Genomic DNA, 11,194 nt, shown 5'->3' with positions numbered 1-11,194 from the left:
CAGAGAGCTGGACAGCCATACAGCGAGGGCGCTGATAGAGAGGTGGTGGCCGAGTACCCACACATTCCACCTCCCTCCAGGTGAGGTGATGGTCACCCCTCTCGATTTCTATATGATCATTGGGCTTCCCTTTAGAGGGATGCCTATGACCCTGACTCCGGATGAGAGGATTATAGCCTCAACGAAGCCTACCGAGCGCCTAGACTACTATCGATGCTACTTGGGGATTCCAGTTACTAGTAGAGATACCCCTACAGCCATCTTGAGGAGTTGCTGGGATGATAGGGTCGTGACGGACCAGTCGCCTTCCGAGCTGCTCGATCAGCAGGCGAGATGCTTCCTCCTATATCTGCTAGCGGAGGTTGTATTCAACGATATGACGGGGATGGTGACAGCTGACACCGCCTTTGTCTGCTTTTTCGATGACTTCGATCTAGCCACGGGCTACGATTGGGGTGGTTCGATGTACGCCCACTTCCTCTATATGATGGACTTTTTGGTTATGGGGTCGCCGAACCTGATCGGTTGCTGCTATGTCCTTTGGGTAAGTCTCTTTTCTTTTATATATATATATATATATATATATATATATATTTGTTTTTTACTATTTATTCATTGACGTCATTTTACTGACTTTCACTCCTCCATTGCAGACATGGAGCTACAAGATTCTTCGATTCTGGGTCCTGACCTTCAAGGTTGGGGATGACCCTGGAACCACCTTTCCTCGGACTACACAATGGCGCAAGCCCCACTTGCTCAGGAGCGGTCGCCGTAAGGACCTTGAGTCCATATGTGGCCTCCTGAACGAGATTCAGTCCGACGAGGTATACCCCTACTTGGCCTCATTTATTATTATTATTATTATTATTATTTTGATTGTGCTGACAATGTTTCCTTCCTTAACAGCTGCCCTCCGCTCACACTTGGGGGAATTTATTATGGAGCCGAACCTATTTGCTAGGGCCTCAGCTCTCTCCTCCTATCGGATCCTCTTTGAGGGTCTATGGGGACTCTCGTTTTACATGGGAGAGCGAGTGTCCCTACAATGGTCCAAGGCACGACTGGTCCCTTACCCTCCCAATGCTTGAGTCTATGAGCCAGCCTTGATGGACCGGGAGGAGATCGAGCATTGGAGAGCGGGCGAGCCGGGGATCGGGTTGGTGTTGACCGACACCGACTACACCACCTTCCTCCATCGGGAGACGGTCTGTGTCCCCCTTACTCGGGACGGGCCTCGGGTAAGATTTCCCTTATCTTTCTCCCATTGAATTATTTTTCCTTGCTAGACTAACTCTTGCCTTTCCTTGCTCCTTCTTTTGACAGTTCCTAGATCGCCCTGTATGCCCAAGGGTCTATGGGGGCGGGAGCTCTTCTCGTGCTTCCAGAGCGAGGGAAGCCGAGTCGAGAGCTAGGCCTGCTGGTGGGGTCCCAACTTTATGGATTGCGAGCCCTGACGATCATATCCCGGGGTATCGCCTGTGGTTCATCAACCATCACGAGCCTGGGAGAGCTGAGGCTATCCTGCAGCCTCCCCGCTCGGAGGATGCAGATCTAGGGCTTCCTCTTCCTTATGACGGGGTAAGCAAATTTGACATTTTTGGGTGTTTTGTTTCATTCATTATTTATTTGAACCTCTTTAACATCCCAAATAAATGATGTGTCCAGGTGGACGGGAGTCGATACGTTGACATGTGGCGTATGATGGCGAGTATGCACGAGATCATCATCTCTCGTGCGCAGTTGACCCACCAACTGGTAATGTTTCTCTTCTTCTCCTCCCTTTTTTTTTATTATTATTATATTTTTTATTTCTTTGATGCTTATCTCTTTGGTTTTTCTTTCAGAGGACTGAGGTAGACCATTATCGGAGGGAGAATGAGAGGATGAGGCTCCTGATAGAGAGGCTACAGGTTAATCTGGCCCAAGCCGAGGTCCAAAGAGACGCTCTGAGGATGTCTCAGAGTGGTGAGGGGGGAGGCTTGGATGTCGATGATTACTCCCCCGAGGCGTGACTCTTTTTTATTCTTTCTTTTTTTTATTTTGGAAATATTGTCACAATTATGTACATTTACTCTCTCTTTTTTTTTTTTTTTTTTTTTTATATTTGGTTATTCTTTGTATAGATACTACTGTGATTTTTATGTACACTTTTTCTTCTTCTTTTTTTTTTGTATATGTAAACAAGTTGTTTATGAATTCATTGGATACTTCCTTCTTTGGAATGCACACATGACTCAATCCCTTTCCTTAGAAGCACAAATTCCATTGACAAATGGTTCCATTACATGAGAAAAGACAAAAAAAACTGAGAAAAGACAAACAAAGATAGGAACATTGGATTGATATCATATATTTACAACATTTTTCCATATTTCGGATAACAGAATCACCACTTCTTGTGTCAACATCTCTGGGGTTCTGAAATTCTTTAACTTAGGTTGTTCCTGCCTTGGAAATACTAAGGAAGGGATATAAAAACTGGTGTGAGTCAGACCCATGAATCTCACATAATTGCACCCGGGTGTTTCTGGTTCTTCCATTTTGGCCTTCATCCAGGGGCAGTTCCATTGGATTTCTTGAACATCTCTTTCCTCCAAATATTTCTTCCAATCTTGGACCTTGTGGAACTCCGACTTTTCCCTCTTTATTTGACAATGTATGGGTCGGAGGTGAGGACATGGAACTGGTGTTTCCAACTTCAGTTTTTCCATCAACCACATTTGGAACACTGCCGAAGATCCATGAAGGAAGTCTGTTCCGTATTTCTGAGACTGATTCATGGTACCAAACCCTTTGAATGTTTCTGCTAAAATGGTGGGAACGATGTCGCATCCTTCTTCAATCTGCTTAACTGCTTCCGTAATCATTGGAGACATGCCTTTTCCTGGAGATGCTAACAGGTACTTCCCAATCATACAGAATAAGTATGCCCGCTTTCTGTATCTGATCTGTCCTTCTTCTTTACACCTATTGTTGTTGAAGATCTTCACAACTTTCAACGCATCCACCTTGTCATAATTGAGAACTTGATTTACCTCCTTCTTATTCATGGCGAAGAAATCTTCCAAATCTCTGAAAAGTTGTTCTTTCTTCATGGTTGGGAGGAACAATCTTCCTCGAGGGGGTGCCATCATACAAGCTCGGAATTCTTCAATGGTTGGAGCCAGCCAGACTTTTTTAAAATGGAATGCATGTAATTGGGGATTCCAGCACTTCATCACTTGCCTTAGTAAGTCATGATGGAGCTTGAAACAATCGATTCTTCCCAGTACAGTCAGATGGAGATCCTCTAGAAGTGTAGGCTCATCTACATTCATTCAAAGAGTCCACTGGCACAATTGTTCGTCCAGCCTTTCTTTCTTTGGTTCCCTCATACTACCTGCATCAAGGATCGGGTTAGCATTTTGTGACATAGAATGAATAAATCCTTTGTTAATAACCAGCTCCAAATGACTCTATACCTAAGCTAAGTCACGAAAAATGGATTAAAGGCCAAATGGCAGGATTTACCCATATGTGCAAGGGATACCGGCTGGCAGAATTGTGGAAGGAAACCAACACAATGCCCTCTCTCTTTTTTTTATTATTATTTTTTTTTAGACCGTACCCAAATACATCGAGTTGCCTACGTATCCCTTTGGGGGAATCAAGTTGAACGTAGTTCAAGTCACTTCAAACATTTCAGACGAAATATTTCTTTAACTGGTCTATGTTGACAAATCCCCGAAGGTCTTCTCCATTAAGGTCAGAGAGTTGGACTGCCTAGCCTGGAAATATGGTCTTGACTTTGTAGGGTCCACTCTAATTGGGTCGAAACTTTCCTCTTGGGTCGTGAATCGGAGCCCGCTGCTCTCTAAGCACCAAATCTCCTTCTTCAATGCTTCTAGTGTGGACACCCTTATTGAATGCCCTAGCCATTCTTTGTTGATATTTCTTGAGATTGTCCATGGCCTTCATCCTTTTCTCATCCAGGAGGTTGAGCTCTTCGTATCTAGCCCTTACCCATTCCCCTTCTGGCAATTGACTATCGAGTAAGACTCGAAGAGAAGGGACTTGAATTTCTACTGGCAATACAGCTTCCATCCCATACACAAAGGAGTATGGGGTAGCTCCAGTAGAGGTTCGGATAGATGTCTAATATGCCCATAAGGCCAATGGAAATTTCTCTGCCCAGGCATTGTGGGTATCTGCCATCTTTTACAACATGACCTTCATATTTTTGTTGGCTGCTTCTACCGCTCCATTAGTCTATGGACGGTAAGTAGTAGACTTATGCCTCTTAATGCCAAATCGGTTACAGAGTTCTTCTACTTTTCCTCAGAAATGCAAGCCTTGATCTAAAATCAATTGCTGAGATACACCGTATCTGCAAATGATGTTTTCTTTTATGAACTTTGCCACCTTAGTAGAAGTTAAGACTGCATAAGATTGAGCCTCCACCCATTTTGTGAAGTAGTCGATGGCGACTAGCACGAATTGATGGCCATTCGAAGCTTTTGGAGTTATTTTTCCAACTACATCAATTCCCCAAGTAGAAAACGGCCAAGGAGGGTTCAACGAGTGCAACTCTATTGGAGGGATATGAATAATATTGGCAAATATCTGGCATTTATGGCATCTTTTCACAAAGACAGCACACTCAACCTCCATTGTTGCCCAATAATATCCCATCCTAAGGATCGTTTTGGCAAGCATCTTCGCATTCATGTGTGGCCCACATATTCCTTGATGGATTTCTTCCATAATAATTTGAGCTTGTTCCTCATTCACACATAACAGCTAGATGCCATCATAAGACCTCTTATACAGCAAGCTTCCTTGGAGGATGAATTGAGTGGCATATTTCCGCAAATGACTCTTTTCTCTTTCTGAAAAATGTTTAGGGTACCTTCTTTCCCTGATGTAATCCACCACCGAGGCATACCAAGGCCTTCCATCTTTGGTGAGCGCATTGACTAGCTCTCCATATGCTGGGCTGGTCCTTATTTCTATCAGAAAAGGCCGGATCCCGTCCTGTGTATTACATCCCACCATGGACGCCAAAGTGGCTAAAGAGTCAACGAACCGATTGCTATCTCTAGGTAGATACTCAAAAGAGACTTCCTTGAAGCATTAAGTCAGTCGCTCCAAATACACCTGGTAAGGCTTTAACTTCTCATCCTTAGTCTTTCACTTTCCTTGTGTTTGACAGATCACAACGGAGGAATCTCCGTAAACTTTAATCTTGTCCACCCCTACAGACAAAGCCATTTCTAACCCAATAGTACAAGCTTCATACTCTGCTATGTTATTGGTGTAACTGAATTCTAACCAAAAGGCCATCGACAAGTAAAAATCATCTGGGGTTATTAGTAATACCCCAGCACCAAACCCCTTTTGATTGGCGGCTCCATCAAAGTACAATTGTCACCCTTTATTTGGTTCCACTTCTATGGAGTGTAAATCTTCATCTGGAAAAACGTCCTCTGTTGCTCAGGAATCAACTTCTGAGGGGAATGTTGCCAGACGATCGGAGATTGCTCACCCTTTCACAGATTTTTGATTGATATAAGTTATGTCGAATTCTGATAATAGCAACAACCTCCTAGCCATCCTCCCTGTCAATGCTGGTTTCTCGAAAAGGTACTTAATTGGATCTATTCGCGAGTTCAACTTGACGGGATGTGATACCATGTAATGCCTTAGACGCTTAGTTACCCAAACCAGGGACGTGCAGGTTTTCTCCACAGGAGCATATCGAGTTTCATACTCCAACAATTTCCTGCTCATATAGTAAATTACGTGCTCTTCTCCATCTGCCTTGCCAACTTGGGCCATCATTGATCCGACCCCTGTTTCTCCTACTGACAAATATAGGAGCAAAGGTTCACCAAGCACTGGAGGGACAAGTATAGGAGGAGAAAGTAGATACTCTTTGATTTTTCATAAAGGCATCTTGACATTTCTCATTCCACTCTTTCGGCTCTTTCTTCCTTAGGAGTTTAAAGATAGGTTCACAAGTGGATGTCAACCGAGATATGAACCTGCTGATGTACTGGATGCTGCCTAAGAACCCTCGTACCTCCTTTTCTGTCCGGGGTGGTGGCATTTCTGTGATGGCCTTTATCTTGTCAGGGTCTACTTCTATTCTTCTTTCGCTGACAAGAAACCCCAGCAGTTTTCTTGCTTTGGCCCTAAACACACATTTCTGAGGGTTCAGCCTTAGCTTATATTCTTTGATTCTTTCAAAGAATTTTTTGAGGACTACAAAATGGCCCTGTCGGTAAACAGATTTGACTATCATATCATCGACATACACCTCTACTTCTTTGTGTATCATGTCGTGTAGGATGGCCGTGGCCACTCTTTGATATGTTGCCCCAGCATTTTTCAACCCAAAAGGCATCACTTTATAACAAAATGTTTCCCATGGTGTGGTGAAGGTAGTCTTCTCCCTGTCCTTTGGGCACATACTGATTTGGTTATATCCTGAGAAACCATCCATGAATGATAGCAAAGCATGGCCTACAGTATTGTCCACCAAAATGTCAATGTGGGGTAGTGGGAAATCGACCTTAGGGCTGACTCTATTCAGGTCATGAAAATCCACACACATTCTGACCTTCCCATCTTTCTTAGGGACCGAGACAATATTGGATAACCATTGGGGGTACTGGGTTACTTGGAGAAATCCTGCATTCCACTGCTTGATGACTTCTTCCCTGATCTTCTCACTCCATTCTGGCCTCATCCTCCTTAACTTCTACTTGATTGGGCGAGCATCCGGATATGTCGATAATTTGGGTTGCATAATCTTTGGATCGATGCCGGGCATATCCTTGTAGGACCAGGCAAAGACTTTCTCAAATTCTTTGAGGAGAGAGATCATTTGGGATGTTTCATCATCATTGAGAGAAGAACCAATTTTGATCATTCGAGGGCATTGATTGGTCCCTATATTTATGGGATGGGTGTCCTCTCAGACGGGTTGAGCTCTTCTTTGCTCCAATTGTTTTAACAGATTACGATGTTCTAGGACATTATCATCATCAGAAGAATAAGAAGAAGAAGAAGAAGAAACATACTCGGAATCAGTAATTTCATTCATGATAAGGCGACGAGTACAGACAGACCCAATAGACTGGACATTTCCATGGGACTCAGATACAGACTCAGGGACAGACTTAGACAGGACTATGCTAGAGCTGGTTATAACTTCAGACTCATTAATATGAAAATCTTCCATCATTCTTGCCCAATTTGCTATGGATCCTTGGAGAGGTTGTATGAGAAGATGTGGTGCTGGTCCTTCTTCCTCTTCTTCAATGATCACCGCCACTTCGAACAGCTCACCGATCCCACGTTCTCCTTGAGCTTCTTTCTTGCTGGCTTGATCCAATTCCATAGCCACCCAGTCTACTTCATTCTCAAAGAATATTTCAAGCCCTGGTAGACGTTCGCCCTACTCTTGATTGAACCATGGTTCTTGATTTCCACAATAAGGGAAGTCTTCTCCCTCTTTCACGAAGTACCCGTTCAGAGTCTTGAAGTACGGCATACCATTCGCTGCACTGTTCTTCCATCCTGTGGCTTTCTTCTTTGGGTCCTTCAGGTTAAACCCTAATCCGCAACGATTAGCATTGGCCTGTATTTTTGGGAATGCTGGTACCCCCTGTTGGTTCTTTTCTAATCCCAGTCCTGGAAAGTATTTCATCTTTTTCATGATCTTTATAGAGGCCTTACTCCATATCATCGGGAATTTCCCTAGACTCCAATCATCTTCATTTGCAGAGGTAGTGCGAATGTGGCCGATTTTAAACCCACCCAATTGTACCTCCTGCGAGGATGAACCACCTACTTCAATGCTGGCCAAAGTGTGCACCATTTCTGGGTCTCCGAAGATGGTAATCACTTTCTGGTCATGTATGAACTTCAGCTTCTGATGGAGACTTGATGCCAGGGCTCCTGTTGAATGCAGCCATAGCCTTCCAAGCAACATATTGAAGGATGCTTGAATGTCGATGACTTGGAAGTTTATGATAAAGCAAGCTGGCCCGATCTTGACATTGGTGGTGAGAATTCCGATTACCTCCCTCCTGGAATTATCGTATGCCCTGATGGTTTGACTGGATGACTTCATCTTGTCTAGAGATAAACCCATGCATTATGCCGCTTTGAGAGGCATTACATTGAGGGCGGACCCGTTGTCTATCAAAACTTGGGGAACCTGATTCTAGTTACATTCCACAGTAATGTAAAGTGTCCGATTGTGATTCTTTCCTCCCGGGGGTAAGTCCTCTTCTGAGAAAAAGAGTGACTGAATGGCATAAGTGGCCCCCACTATGTGAGATAATTCTTCAGGTCCCATTTCTATGGGCACTTGAACCTTGGTGAGGGCTTTCAAAATAGCTTCTCGGTGGGTTGGTGATGCCATTAATAATACCTAGATTGAGATGTTAGCATGGGCCTTCTTTAATTGGTCTAGTACTCAATTTTCTAGCTCAACAACCGTCGTTGATTGGCTAGACTGATATTTTTCCACTGTCAAATCCTTATTCTTGAAGTTTCGGCCACTCCTGGTTTCCGCAACTTCTGACTCCCTTTGATGACCAACTGGACTAGACAAAAGTCGCCGTCCTCTTCGTCACTATCAGTGATGATAAGGCGACCCTTAGGACAAGTTTGGATTTCGGCTCCTTCATCGGACAAGGCCACAATAGACTTTCGGGCTTGATCTAGGATTTTCGATAGGGTTTCTTGCTTCTTAGCAACTTGTTGGACTGTGTGAGAATCTTCTAGTATCAACTGGCTAACGGCATGAAAGGCTTCTAAAGCCGCTTGGTACATCTTTCTTGCTTCTGCTAATGACTTGTAGAAGTTGCGATCCTTCCTTTCCCCTTGAGAACCTAAACTTTTAAAACTCTCTTCAGGGCTTGAAATAACTGGGTGGATGTTCCCTGTTGGGTCATTAACTACTCCTTCCTCATTGACATGGCACATATGGAAATCGTCATGCGCTCTTGCCCACGCACGGTATTTTTTGTTGCCCCGATTTGGGGACGGAGGAGGAGTCCCACATAGGTCTTGTGCTAAAGCTAAAGTTAGCTTTACAAAGTTCTCCAAGTGATGAAGCGTCCACTGTTCTTTGACGGGTTCCAGCTGTTGAAGCTCTTCTTGGTACTTATCATCTAAGACCACCGTTCTCATAAGCATTTCTTGGATCTTTTCTACATCCCGATGGATCTTGTTCACCTGGAATGACAAAGCCCATGGTGCGGGTCTGCAGATGTTCTCATACTTTTTCAGACGCGTCCTTGGTTGCCAAGGTTCCTCATCCTCTATTTCTTCTTCCCCTTCTAACTCTTCATCATTGGATTCTTCTGATGCAGATTCTTGCTCACTTTCATCTTCTTCGGATGATTGTTCTTCTTCTAACTGCTCTTCCCCTTCATCATCGATGTCCATAGGAAAGATACCTCTGGTGGGGTCATTATGAAATTCTTCGAGACTGATGTCATTGATCCATGCATCCCAATTTCTACGGGGTGGATTCGGATAGGAGAATGAATCCAAATACAGGGCAGATCTTCAGGAGGGGTTCCAAACAGGTCCCAAGCCAAAGCATTGGCTAACCAAGTCATGTTTTGCAACTCATGGAAGGTCCGAGCAAGTACATCATTCTCATTCAGCATCGCCAATTTCTCACAATGTGCTGTGAAATTGCTGCATACGAGGTCTGGGAATAGAGCAGTGGCCTTGTAAAGGATCTCTTGAGTATTGGTGGAAACATCTAGTATGTCGACCACCTGGTAGAACACGTTCATACTCCAACGCTTGAAATCTTCTCTAGACACGGTCCAATCACCTCTTGGGACTTCTGGTGAGGATATCTCCTCATCCCCTCTGCTTTCATCCTCATCTGATGATATGGGTTGGATAAGGTTTGTAGGGTCGCTGTTATCGTCTCTCCCAATGTTATTCACCCAATTCATCGCAACTACTACTTCATTGGTCTTTGCTCGGCATACTCTATCCATTCTTCATGGATTTCTTGGTCGTCCACCTCATCTGAGCCTTCATCAGTATCTCCCCCTATATGGATAAGAGAGATTTCTTCTGATAGAACTTGACCAATAGCCAGTGCTGAGACTGCTTTGAGAAGCTGGGGTATGACTCTGGTGATTTCATTCCCTTCTTCTTCTTTAGGGACCAGGTGACATATTTCGGATGGTGAGAAGCCATACTTGCGCAATGGTGTCATTGACTCGAGACCTTCTAATCCAAACTCCAAGAAATCCAACTTTCGGAGCCGATTGATGGATGTTATGCCTCTGCCACGATCACATGGCTGTCCACCTATTCAGATATTCCCGTCACAGTTAATTCTAGCGCAATAAATGCAAACTTGCATCTTCTCTGCCCGCACTTGACGCGACTGCTCATCTTTCCCTAAATACCATGGGATGGTCTGGATCAATGTAGTAGGATCTTGGAACGGTGCTTCTTCCTGCAACATGTTTACCGACCCTGTAGATGACTCCGGAGAATAAGTCCCCTTCACAAGTGGTTGTGAGACTTTCCATGCGGGCATCGGGTGTTCCACCCAGGCGGCACCTTCTGACTTTGGATGATAGAAAGGGGAATCAGGTCGATCCACTTCCTAAGACATCTCCTGTTGAGTCTGTGGTTCTTTTTCCTCTTTAAGTCTCTTGGTTAACATTTAGACATGCACTTTCATTAGCTTCCTCTTCTCGACTGGATGAATCAAAATGGTACGATCTATATGCTTAGCATCTTCTTGAAGCATGTTTACTCCATGGTTGGGCAGAGGATTTGTGGTGACATTTGGCGGCTGCTTCTTCTGAAGTTCAATTTTGCCTTCGTCAATCAAATCCTGGATTGCATGCTTAAGGAATATGCATCTATCAGTGTGATGACCTTGTTGGTCGTGATAATGGCAGTACTGATTGGGCTTATACCATGCAGGGGGGTTGCTCAAATCCACAGGCCTAGGGGGAACTGAATTGATCATTCCCTACTTCTTGAGCTTGGTGAATAACAACGACGGTGTCATTCCTGCGAAGTTAAAAGTCCTCCTGGGTGCTTCAGGTTCAGTTTGGATCACAAGAGGGGTGGATCCTACGGTTACCACCTGGACTTCTGCCGCTTGGTTGCTCGTCCCTGCCGCATTTCCTCATTTGGCTCTTGGACT

The sequence above is a fragment of the Telopea speciosissima genome, chromosome 9 (assembly GCF_018873765.1).
Source record: "Telopea speciosissima isolate NSW1024214 ecotype Mountain lineage chromosome 9, Tspe_v1, whole genome shotgun sequence".
NCBI lineage: Eukaryota > Viridiplantae > Streptophyta > Magnoliopsida > Proteales > Proteaceae > Telopea > Telopea speciosissima.
Note: the sequence above shows the minus strand (reverse complement) of the source record.